Here is a 13,210-nt window from a genome sequence, read left to right as displayed (position 1 = left end):
CTTTAAAGAAGTCAACAAGCTGATTCTAACAGTTAATTGGAAATGTTAAGGACTTAGAGTAGACAAATAATCTTGAAAAAGAACAGGGTTGGAAGACTTACACTGTGCTACCTAATTTCAAGAATTATTATAAAATTACAATTCAGTAGATCCAAAAATGAGCTCATAAATGTATCAGTGGAACAGAACAGATTATGTACTTATATATTTATATGATTTAATATATATTTACTTATACAGTATGTAAAGGTATATATTTAATTGATTTTTCAGCAAGGTGCCAAAGTAATTCAATTTTGTGAGGAAAGTCCTCAACAGATAATGATGGAATTTTTAGAGAAACCAAAGGGGAAAAAATAATCTCAACCTCTACCTCATATTTTTAAAATTAAGTTAGGGTGGCTCATAGACCTAAATATAAAAGCTAAAACTAAAAAAATTCTAGAAGAAACAGAATAGCCTCATGACTCTGAAGTATGTAGAGATTTCTTAGGACCCAAAAAGCACTAGTTATAAAAATTAATAAATTAGTTGATCAAAATTAAAAACTTCTTTCAAATCTCTCACCATTAAGAAAATGAAAGCTTCGTTGGTGGCTCAGTGCTGAAGAATCTACCTGCCAATGCAGGAGACACGGATTTGATCCTTAATCTAGGAAGATCCCACATGCTGTGAAGCAACTAAGCCCATGTGCCACAACTGTTGAGCCTGTGCTGTAGAGCCTGGGAGCTACAACTACTGAGCCCATGTGCCGCAACTACTGAAGCCCATGCTCCCCATAGCCCATACTCGCAAGAGAAGCCACCACAATGAGAATGCCATTCAGTGCAACTAGAAAATAACCCCCACTTGACACAACTAGAGAAAAGCCTGCACAGCTAAAGCCCACTTTAATGAAATAAATTATTTTTTAAAATGAAGATGCATACTACAGAACAAGAGCTATAAATATATGAGACATAAAACTTGTACTCAAAAAAATTTTTTAAATGTATATAAATTTTAAAAAATTTAATCCCAATTTGAAAATAAGTAAAAGACTTAGATACTTCACAGAATAATATATGTGAATGGGCATGTGAATATTTAAAAGTATTCAACATCTTCAGTCATTAAGACAATGAAAATAAAACCACAACAGGCTACCCATTAGAATAGCTAGTATTAACAAATGAACAACAAAAAAGAATAGCTAATATTAAAATGACTGATAACGCAAAGTGATGTGGAATATCTAGAATCACTTTGGAAAATTCTTTGGCAGTTCATTTTAATTTCTGCTTACATCTATTGTATGATCCAGCAATACCATTCTTGGGTATTTAGGGAAATGAAATGAAAATATTTGTCCACCAAAAGACTTGTACATTAATGTTCATAGTATCTTTTCTTGTTTGTAGCCAAAAACTAGAAAAACTATAGTCCATGAATATAAGAATGAATAGGCAACTTGATACATTCATACATTTAAATACTATTAGAAGAATAAACTCTTGTTATACAGGATAACATAGATAAATCTCAAAAACATATTGAATGAAAAAAGCTATGCATAAAACTAAATACTATATGACTCTCTTTATATGACTTTTAAGAACAAATAAAACCAACATATAATAAAAATCAAAATAATGCTTATCTCTCAGGGGCAGGAAATTGAATAGAAAAGGGATAGAGGAAATTTCCTAGGATAATAGAAATGTTCTATCTTGATTAAGTTGTTTGTTACACAGCACAGGTATGTACATTTGATAAAATTCATTGACTTACATGCTTACAATATCTGGCTTAATTGTTCATGAGTTCTATATCAATAATAAAAATTTAGATATTTAGAATAAGGAGAAACAGGCTTTGAGATCGTATAGATCTGGATTTGATCCTGGTTTCTTCACTTTTAAAAGCAGATGACCTTGAGCTAGTTATTGACTTACTGAACTTTAGTCTCCTTAAACGTAAAATAGAGGCAATAGCTACCTTAGAAGCTTATGGCGAGGATAAATTTAGATAACACACATGAAATACTAGTATACTACCTGAATAGAGTAAGTTCCCAATAGACAATAACTGCTATCATTGAGGCAGTATAATATTGAGGTCAAGAGTGTGGGCTCTGGAACCAGATTACTTCTGAACCAGTGGCTTTGCCACCAGTTTACTGTGTCACATTGGGCGAGTTATTTAATCTTTCTGTGCCTTTGTTTCCTCAGTAATAAAATAGGATAATGGCACATACCTTAAATGGTTATTATCAGTATTAAGTCAAATATGCTTAGAGCACTTAGAATAATACCTGGCAATAGTAAGTGATCAGTAAATCCTATTATCTGCTGTTATTATTCATTTTCTCATTTAACCTAGGTATTACAATGGTCTATCACTTCAAATCACTCCCTTGCCATTATCCTGAAATTTTTAGTTTTTTAGTTACATGGAAAAGCTTTACTCAATTCATTAACTGTCCTTTTTTTCCCTATATTTAAGTTGTTATATATTGTTTGAGAAAAGCGTACAACCATGCTGTGGAGAAGACTACTAATATTTCACCAAAATTGGTCCTTTTCCTTTTTCTGTAATTACAGAGTTTTAGCTGGGCCCAGTGGCCAGACACTGTATTTCCCAGCCTCTTCAGTGACTCAGTTCTCATCAGACGGCTACAAGCAGAAATGTGTATAACTTCAGGCCTGGGCATTAAAATATTATATATGTGCTCCTCCAAGGTCTTTTCCTTTCTCTTAAGCTGGAATTGCCTGCAACCCAACTTCAATCATGTAGATGAGGAAAACACCATAGGAGATGGCAGAAAAACGAAATAGAAAGAACCTGGGTGCCTATGTGACCTTGAGCATTCTCCTTGGATTATTACATAAGAGAGAAATAAAATTCTTTTTGAAGCCACTGAGTATTGAGGATCTCTTTGTAAAGTAGCTTTATCCTAATTTTATGCCATTGCCTAAAGATTCTTTGTATTAATCTTTATCTCCATATGGATCAAATCTTCACTACTCCTAAGTCTATCATGACTGCCACACACAGATACATATTTTGCAGGTGACTTTACCTCCTCCTCCAAAGAAAGAATGGCAGCCATCAGAGAATTCTACAATTTCCTGCCCCTGCATTTACAAACTTAATCTGCACTCGGTTTACTTCTTGTTCACCTGAGTGAAGTTTAGGTTTCCCTCTAGGTAATCTGTTTACCTTTATTTTGAATCCCTCTCTGTATCCTCAGGGACTTATCCCCTTCATCAATAATTTCTTCTCATCTCTCTTGTCAACTGTTAATTTTTTTCGCCATCAACATTAAACATATCCAAGTCTCACCTAACCTAAAAAAGAAAAATCTTTTCCTCAATCTCACATCCTCAGTCTAGCTACGATTCCATAATGTACTTACATGGCCCATATTCTTGAAAGAGTTCATTAAATTGCTGTTTCTGTTTCATTTTCCCTCCCTTCTCATGTGCCTGCAAGAGATCCAGCTTTTTTGGTTATTTCCCAGACGTATCCCAGAACCTCCCATGAATGCTTTATATCCTTTAAATTCATTCTAGCTGTCAGGTGTCACCTTAGCCAGAGAGGCAAAGCTAACAGGATAAGTATCCTGGTTGGCCATAGCAAACATTTGATTTATTTTAAAACTATTCAAAAGTTGCATGCATAATGGATGAGACCATATTATTTTGTTTTCAGTAGACGTCCAGTTAATTCTACTTTGTTTGGATTCCATTGTTACCATGTAACCGTATAAGTATACATTTGCTTCTCACAAGCTTTTTATTAGTAAGATGAGACTATGATAGTGTGCCAGTATGACTGTCTAGTAAATTTCATTTATAAATTATCATTTAGGTTAAATATCAGTCTTCTATGAATGATTGCCATGTATCAGTTTTTCTAAATGAATAGATTTTGTTATCTACAAAGCTGAGTATGGAGCTATTAGCCACAGTAGCTTTATGAGGGAATACCATAACATGGGTCTCTTTTGAGGGGTCAGTTCACTGTCTGAAGATAAAGCCTTACAGCTTGCTATACATGTTAAAAAAAAGTGTATTTTTTTTTTTAATATGTGAACACAGTGTGAACAGTGAACACAGTATAGACTTAGGACAAATAAAACAACTTTTTGTTGACAGAGAAGAGGGGTATTGTCCTTAAATCTGGCCTTTCTCAAGAGGAGATTTTTAAGAGCAAGGGGGCACCAAATATTGTACTTAATGGATTGGCAAAACAACTGTAGGATAAAAGCGAAGTATAATTTAAAGGTGAGGGAGTACTGAAAAATCTTAGAATTAGGGCAGTGTAAATTGTGCTGTGCTTAGTTGCTCAGTCATGTCTGACTCTTTGTGACCCCATGGACTGTAGCCTGCCAGGCTCCTCTGTCCATGGGTATTCTCCAGGCAAGAACACTGGAGTGGGTTGCCATGCCCTCCTCCAGGGGATCTTCCCAACCCAGGGATTGAACCCACATCTCCCACATTGCAGGCGGATTCTTTACTGTCTGAGCCACCAGGGAAGAAAAGCCCAAGTAAACAGGAGTGGGTAGCCTACGTAAATTAGGTCAAGCTATGACCTACTCTACCTCATTATTTCAAACACTCCTATCATAAGTGGCTCCAGTTATTTAACCAAGTATTGAAAATCAACATGGACACAAGCTCACATCTAAAAGAAACTAGGGCTTGCTTGAAAGAAAACAAACATTATATAAGGAAGATACTTAATCAAAATGAAAAAGTATAGATACAGTAATGAAAATATTTTAAAAAGTTTCATTTTATGCTGTGTCATATAAAATATACCATTGCCTCTACCAAAGCTTGAAATTTACTTAGCAGATTAATAAAATTGGTAAACAAAGTGTGATAAGTTTACTAAAATGTGTAATTCAATAAATGTCTGCTTTTGTTCTTGTACCTACTGATATGTTGCAGGGCTGCGGAGAATTAGGAAGATGAGAGAAATTGGGTATGAGGCATTCTGAGAGCCTAAGATTCTGGGGACCTATTTTTGTTACTAAGGAAATTTTTGAAATGTTTAAGGGAATAGTTTGTACTAAGAAATTTCACCGAGGATTGCTGGGCTAAGACTCATCTGTGAAATACATGAATGGGTGATTATTTAATCCCTTGTTCAGGTATAGTTGTACAGAAATAAATGTAGCTTTAGAAGTTGTACTGAATGAAACCTGAGAGGAAGCATGAGGGCACACAATTAAGTGAGGATTAAAGAAAACATAAGTGATTTAACTGTGGAAGATACTATAGGCCATACCAACTACTTGTGGACTGCTGATCAGGAAATTGGCACAAAGACGTGGTGCTGTAGTGAAGGATGATTTCAGCTCTCCAGTCAGCTAGTGGACATTCTATTCTGCTAAAAACAGCAGTTGACTAAAAAATAGGCTGAATATCAGGATAATGCTATAAACAGTATAGGGAACTGCTACTTTTATTCTGATTGACAGTTAATGGATTTGAAAAATGATGAAAGAATTGAGCATATCTGCTTGAAGTTAGTAAAATCTAGGCCTGCTAGGCATGGTCAGAAATGTACCCTCAGGGAATTCCCTGGTGGTCCAGTGGTTAGGATGCAGACTTTTCACTGCCATGGGCCAGGGTTTGATTCTTGATCAGGGAACTAAGATCCCACAAGTCGTGTGTTACGGCCTCAAAAAAAAAAAAAAAAAAAAATTTTTTTTTTTTTAAATGCACCTTCAAATTTATGAAAAAAATTTCAAAAATTAGGAGAAAATTGTGGCATCATCTTATGAATCCACAAATGGTATAACCCAAGAGGCATGGAAAGCTCTAAAAATTATGAAGATATAATAACAGTTTTGTGAGACTGAATGCCAACATTTTAAAATACTTTTATTTGCTTGCAGTCAGACCTTTCTAGGGTTGTTAGATACAGGATATGAACTAACATTACTAGAGATCCAAATGTCATCACTAGCTCCTCAGTTGAAGTAGAGGCTCATGAAAGCCAGGTGATAAATGGAGCCCTGACCCAAGCATACTCATAGTGGGTCCAAGGATCTACAAATCCACCTTTTGGTTATTTCTCTGGCCCCTGTACTTCCCTGGTGGCTCAGAGGTTAAAAGCGTCTGCCTCCAATGCAGGAGACCTGGGTTCAATCCCTGGGTTGGGAAGATCCCCTGGAGAAGGAAATGGTAACCCACTCCAGTATTCTTGCCTGGAGAATCCCATGGACGGAGGAGCCTGGTAGGCTACAGTCCATGGGGTCGCAAAGAGTCGGACACGACTGAGCGACTTCACTTTCACTTTCACTTTCACTTTCTGGCCCCTGTATACACAATTGGGATGCATATACTTAGCAGTTGACCAAAAACCACCAAGGTAACTTTACCACCATGGTAAAGTTCAGTTAGAAACCTTTGTACTTCTTTTCCAGCCAACAGTAAGTCAGAAGTGATACTGCAACCTAGGTGGAATTACTGAGATTAGTGCCAACATGAACAATTTAAAGGATGCATTATATTTTTATTCACTTCACTTGAGTGATCCCAGGTGAGTTGTAGAAGATGGTTTTTGACTAAAGTTAAACAAATGGCTGCTATGCCAGATGTGGTATCTTTATTTAGAGATCAACATAGCCTGGCACTTCATATTCAGCTATTAATCTTCAAAACCATTCTATCAATTCTCATAAGTAAAAGATCAAAAGCAAGTTGCTTTTAAATAGTAGGGTCATCAATAAATTGTACCAATGTTTCCTTAGGTCAGTCTCCCAAGGCAGTAGAAGTAAAAGCAAATATAAATGGGATCTAATCAAGCTTATACACTTTTGCACAGCAAAGGAAACCATAAATTAAATGAAAAGACAAACTACGGACTGGGAGAAAATATTTGCAAATGAAGCAACTGACAAGGGCTTAATTTATAAAGTGTACATATGGCTCATATAACCCAATAACAAAGAAGATGCTGCTGCTGCTGCTGCTGCTGCTGCTGCTAAGTCGCTTCAGTTGTGTCCGACTCTGTGCGACCCCATAGACGGCAGCCCACCAGGCTCCTTCGTCCCTGGGATTCTCCAGGCAAGAATGTTGGAGTGGGTTGCCATTTCCTTCTCCAGTGCATGAAAGGGAAAAGTGAAAGTGAAGTCGCTGAGTCGTGTCTGACTCTTTGCAACCCCATGGGCTGCAGCCTACCAGGCTCCTCCGTCCATGGGGCTTCCCAGGCAAGAGTACTGGAGTGGGGTGCCATTGCCTTCTCCAACAAAGAAGCAACCCATTCAAAAAACTCGGCGGAAGACCTAAATAGACATTACTCCAAAGAAGACATACAGATGCCCAAGAGGTACATGAAAAGATGCTGAACATTGCTAATTGTTAGAAAAAGGCAAATCAAAACTACAATATGGTACCACCTCCCACCAGTCAGAATGAGCATTACTAAAATGTCTGCAAATAACAAATGCTGGAGAGGGTGTGGAGAAAAGAGAACCTGCGTACACTGTTGGTGGGATGTAAATTGGTGCAGCTACTATGTTCAAGGGAAAATACTATGGAAGTTCCTTAAAAAACTAAAAATTGAATTGCCATATGATCCAGCAATCCCACTCCTGGGATTTCCTGATAAAACTCTTAATTTGAAAAGATAGATGCACCCCAATGTTCAAAACAGTACTATTTACAATAACTGAGACATGGAAGCAACCTAAATGTCCATCAACAGATGAATGGATAAAGAAGATGTGGTATATACACATGATGAACTACTACTGGGTCATAAAAAAACATGAAATAATGCCATTTGCAGTATCATGGATGGACCTAGACATTATCGTACTAAGTGAAGTAAGTCATAAAAAGACAAATACCTTATGATAGCACTTATATATGTAATCTAAAATATGACACAAATGAACTTATTTATGAAACAGAAACAGATTCACAGACTTAGAAAACAAACTTATGGTTACCAAGGGTGTGGGGTAGGATAAATTAGGAGTTTGGGATTAGCAGATATAAAATACTGTATGTAATATAGATAAACAGTAAGGTCCTACTGTATAGCACAAGGAAATATATTCAATATCCTATAATAAACCATAATGGAAAAGTATATGAAAAAGAATATATACATTTATGTATAACTGAATTACTTTTCTGTACAGCGGAAATTAATACACCATTGTAAATCAGCTGTTCTTCAATTAAAAAAAATAGTCATGTCAGTAGTACATACAAGCTTTCTTGAGTCTACATTAATGCTCCTGAAATTTGTCAAAATAATCTGCAGGGACCTTGATTGTCTTGATAGTCCATAAAACCATTTCGCTGGTGCATGATTCTTTATATTTAGTATATAATGACATACTAGTCAGACTTGGCAAGCAGGAAATGACAAATATTCTTGAAACTCTAGTGGGATACATACTTGCCAGAGAGTGAAAGATAAGTCTGTAAAGATTCAGACACCTGCCACATCATTGACATCTTTGAGATTCTGGTGATCTAGGAATTGATGAAACAACCCTTCTAAGTAAAGAGCAAGTTATTACACCAGGTACTCCATACTAGGGGACACAACACTTGATGGATCTATTTGAATTTTGGAAACAGTATATACTGCTCCAAACCATTTAATTTGAAATTTAGAAGGTTGTCAGATTTTAGTGAGGATGATTCTATGGTAGGTCCACGCTGCAATGCAAGTTGCTCTGCTCCTCAGATCATATAATTTGGCAGATCCCTTGGTAGTAGAGGATCCATGGTAGATGAAAACATTAAGAGGAATCTCTCACAAGCTTTAATGAGAGAGCTATAGCACAAATCCCTAGGGTTCTGGAGCAGGGTCATACTTTTTGCAGCAGAGAATTATATGCTTTTTGAAAAGCATCTCCTGACATGTTATTGAGCACATGTGCATGAGACATCAAGTAACTGCTACAAGAGCTTCCATTATGAGCTAATGTAGTAGGAATCTATTAAACAATGAAAATGATAATTCAGAGACCAAACTTGGGGAGTTTGGAAGACACAAATAGGGTACATGAAAAAGGGAGCCTAGACCCCCATGTCACCATCTCTATTACAGTAAGATGTCTCCTTTAGCTCACACCTACATGGCTTTATTGGGGGGGTGGTCTGTAAGATGGCTGATGGAGGAAGGAAAAGCTTAGACTTGGATTAAAGAGGAATTGACTCCATTTGTTGCATGAGCCAAAATAGGGAATGATGCTAAACTATAACAATGTTGAGGGGAAGTCTTCTAAGTGGACAGAACTATGAGATTGACCATAAAACACTTTTAAGTTAGAAATAAATAATAAAAAAGATACATAGAAAATCCTTGTATGTTTGAAAGTAAAAAACACATTTCTGATTAACTCATAAGTCAAAAAAGGAATAATGGAAAAATTGTAAATGTTTTGAACTGAAGTATAGTATAGTACTGTGTTTCAAAGCTTGTGTGAGTACAGCTAAAACAGTATTTAGAGAAGTCTATTCTAGCCACCAAGAGATATATTTTTTTTAAAAAGACAGACTAAAAGGGAATTAAACATCTATCTAGAAGTTTTAAAATAAAGAGCAAAATTAATATAAAAAAGATGATAATGGTATGGAAAACGAATGAAATAAAAAGCAAGTATAAGATAGAATATAAAAAGCCAAAAGTTGTTTTTTCAAAAGACTGGTATACTTGAGAAATATCTGGTGAGCTGATCAAGTGAAAAAGAAGCCAGTAATTAGCAGTAATTGTAATGAAAGAGGGAATGTACCTACACATGCTGCAGACATTAAAAATTTAATAGGATATTAAAACTTTAAGAATAATTTTAAATTTGCTTTAAGCATAATCTAAAAGTAGAGATTCTTAGGAAAATAACATAAATTTATCAAAACTTCCATAAGATACCAACACTTCACAAAGAAAGTACAAGAAAGGGATATTATAAGCTAGCCTTATTCATAAACATAGATACTTAATCCTAAAAACTAAGCAAACTGCATTTCTGCCTTTGGTCAAAATGCAATAACAAGGACTAGCTGTATCCTCCTGCCTGAAATAATCAAAAGACTAGAAAAATACATGAATCAACAGTTTTGGGGTTTTGTTTCTTTTTACTTTTATTTGCTTTTATTTTATGTTGAATTTATTTCTAGTTCATCAACTTTTGTCTCTTCAATTTATCTGGGATATCTTTTTCTTCTATGCAGCCTCCTTTTTTGGTTTAGGAGCAATTTATTCTTTTTCCACAAGAACAAATTGTGGAAAACTTGTGGCAGAGATGCTTATGCATGGGTTAATCCAGTGCTAGCATTGCAGTGCATTTTGGGGGATTTTTTCACCTGGATGTATTCAATGACCAGAAAACCTACATCTAAACCTGTAAATTAAACATTTCTCTTTGCATTTTTAAGCATGTGTAGCACTCTTTTTGGGCCACTGACTCTGTGTCTAGCTCTATCCATTATTTGGCCAACTGGCTTTTCCAGTAGTCATGTATGGATGTGAGAGTTGAACCATAAAGAAGGCTGAACACCGACGAACTGATGCTTTTGAACTGTGGTGCTAGAGAAGACTCTTGAGAATCCCTTGGACAGCAAGGAGATCAAACTAGTCAATCCTAAAGGAAATCAACCCAGAATATTCACTGGAAGGACTAATGGCTAAAGTTGAACCTGCAATACTTTGGCCACCTGATGTGAAGACCCAACTCATCCGAAAAGCCCCTAATGCTGGGAAAGATTGAAGGCGGGAAGAGAAAGAGATGACAGCAGATGAGATGATTGGATGGCATCACTGACTCAATAGACATGAGTTGGAGCAAATTCCAGGAGACGAAGGACAGAAAATCCTGGCATGCTGCCATTCATGGGGTCACAGTCGGACTTGACTTAGCAACTGAACTGAACTGAACCATTGTAACAGAATGGCATACATTGCTTCTGTAGAGTGGCATCTTCCAGATACTTGGTGGCTTTTTGGACATGCAGACTATTGATGACCTGAGTAATTTTGTCAGTGTTCTTAAAGTTTGGACACAAAGACTCAAACCTCTTTATTTGCATGATTTTGTGGAGTTTTTGGCTCAAGTAAATAGTGAACCATTTTCAGAAATCACCTTAAACTGATTAAAGGAAGAGCGTGAAACGACACTTTTCAAGACACTGGATTTCAGGCAACAATGGACAATGATTCCTTACAGGGGAAAAAGACACAGCAAACCCTTCATTTTCACCAGCTTATTACCTGGAGAGACTTTCTAGGCAATGCACAAGGAGCCCTGGGGAATCAAAGCAGAAGTTATCGGTTATCCTGAATTGAAGGGACAGGATAGGAATCAGGAGAGTCTTCGAAGCTAGAGTTAATGGGACAGAGTACTAGAGAGGAGCAAGCTGCACAGAGACAACTCTTGAAATCTGCAAACAATTCCCATCAAGTTTACCAGTAAGTAATGATCGGTGAATATATATGAGAAAACTACACAAATCCAAGGAAAGAACCACCTGAACTAATTGGAGAGAGCTCAGACAAATCTGAGAATAATTTCTCTTCCCACCAGTGAGGGTGGAAAATCTCATCATTTTCAGGGCATCAAGTGGAATTCTCAGAAGTTTTGCCTCAGTAGTGGAGAAGTAAATCCTAGACTAAATGCTGCCCTGGTACCACACAGATACTAAAAATGAGACCTGAAAGAATAAAAGTTGTTTCTGAATAGCTTAATCATGTTAAAAAACAAGTATCAAGAATAAACAATATTTATAGGAATAAACAGTAGTCATCATTCAATAAAGTAAAAAAGAAGTAAACAGAACTGGAGCTGAAAAATACAATGTTAGAACTGAAAAACTTAATAGCTTCAAAAAGAGATCAGCAAACTCCTTTGAAATTAGCTAGTTACAAGAAGAAAGTGAAGATGGCTCAGTCGTGTCTGACTCTTTGCAACCCCATGGACTGTACAGTCCATGGAATTCTCCAGGCCAAAGGAGAGTAGCCTGGAGAAGGGTGGAAAGCCAGGAAAGGGAGTAGCCTTTCCCTTCTCCAGGGGATCTTCCCAACCCAGGGAACAAGAAGAAAGAGTGAGGTAAAAAAGAGTGAAGAAAGCCTGTGTGAATTATGTGATAATCTGAAGCAAATGGAAATAAGCATCACTGAATTTCAGAAGAAGAGAGGCAGAAAGTTTATTCAAAATCTAATGGCTGAAAACTTACCAAATTTTCAGAAAGATCTAGACACCCAGGTACATGAAGCTTGAAGGACCAAAAGCAAGATCAACTCAAAGAAGATTACCCTGAAACACATTATAATAAAGTTGTTAAAATTCAAAGACAGGAGAATTTTGAAAGCAGTATGAGAAAATCAACTCCTTATATACTATAGAACCTCCATAAGGATATCAGCAGATGTCTCCACAGAAACCTAGCAGACCAGATGGGAGAAGGATGATATGTTCAAAGTACTGAAAGAAAAAAAAAGCCAACTAATACTATACTCAGTAAAACTGTCCTTCAGAAGACATACAGATGGCCAATAGACACATGAAAAAAAACGTTCAACATTGCTCATTATTAGAGAAATGGAAATCAAAACTACAATGAGGTATTACCTCACACCAGTCAGAATAGCCATCATAATAAAATTTACAAACAATAAATGCTGGAGAGGATGTGGAGAAAAGGGAATACTCTTGCACAACAATACAACTTGAAAGTTGGTAGGAATGTAAATTGATACATCCACTTTGGAGAACAGTGTGGCTGCTGCTGCTGCTGCTAAGTCGCTTCAGTCGTGTCCGACTCTGTGCGACCCCATAGACGGCCGCCCACCAGGCTCCCCCGTCCCTGGGATTCTCCAGGCAAGAACACTGGAGTGAGTTGCCATTTCCTTCTCCAGTGCATGAAAGGGAAAAGTGAAAGTGAAGTCGCTCAGTCGTGTCCGACTCTTAGCGACCCCCTGGACTGCAGCCCACCAGGCCCCTCCGTCCATGGGATTTTCCAGGCAACAGTACTGGAGTGGGGTGCCAGAACAGTGTGGAGACTTCTTTAAAAACTAGGAATAAAACCACCATATGACCCAGCTATTTCACTACTGGGCATCTACCCTGAGAAAGCCATAATTCAAAGTGACACGTGTACCCAAATATTCATGGCAGCACTATTTATAATAACTAGGATATGGAAGCAATATAGATGTCCATCAACAGATGAATGGATAAAGAAGTTGTGGTATA

The 13,210-nt window shown here is 36.9% G+C and overlaps 1 protein-coding gene and 1 non-coding gene across 17 annotated transcripts in view; both read left to right on the top strand.

Moving 5' to 3' along the window:
• The window catches only part of CCDC18 (coiled-coil domain containing 18), a 107,193-nt gene extending 104,295 nt beyond the window's left edge, over positions 1 to 2,898 (top strand). For all 16 annotated transcript variants that reach the window (XR_014052573.1, XM_081486297.1, XM_081486287.1 and 13 more), the window contains one exon: positions 2,583 to 2,898. The gene's annotated coding sequence lies outside the window, so the exon portion shown is untranslated. The remainder of the gene's footprint in view (positions 1 to 2,582) is intronic.
• A 3,187-nt stretch (positions 2,899 to 6,085) lies between these two features.
• Positions 6,086 to 6,158, top strand: TRNAW-CCA (transfer RNA tryptophan (anticodon CCA)). Its single transcript has one exon. It is a non-coding gene; the product is annotated as a tRNA-Trp (tRNA).
• The last annotated feature ends 7,052 nt before the right edge of the window (positions 6,159 to 13,210 follow it).

This window comes from Giraffa tippelskirchi, chromosome 5, assembly GCF_054371585.1.
Source record: "Giraffa tippelskirchi isolate mGirTip1 chromosome 5, T2T-mGirTip1v1.2.pri, whole genome shotgun sequence".
Lineage (NCBI taxonomy): Eukaryota > Metazoa > Chordata > Mammalia > Artiodactyla > Giraffidae > Giraffa > Giraffa tippelskirchi.
The sequence above is the reverse complement of the archived record's forward strand: the minus strand, read 5'-3'. Positions and strand labels throughout refer to the sequence as shown.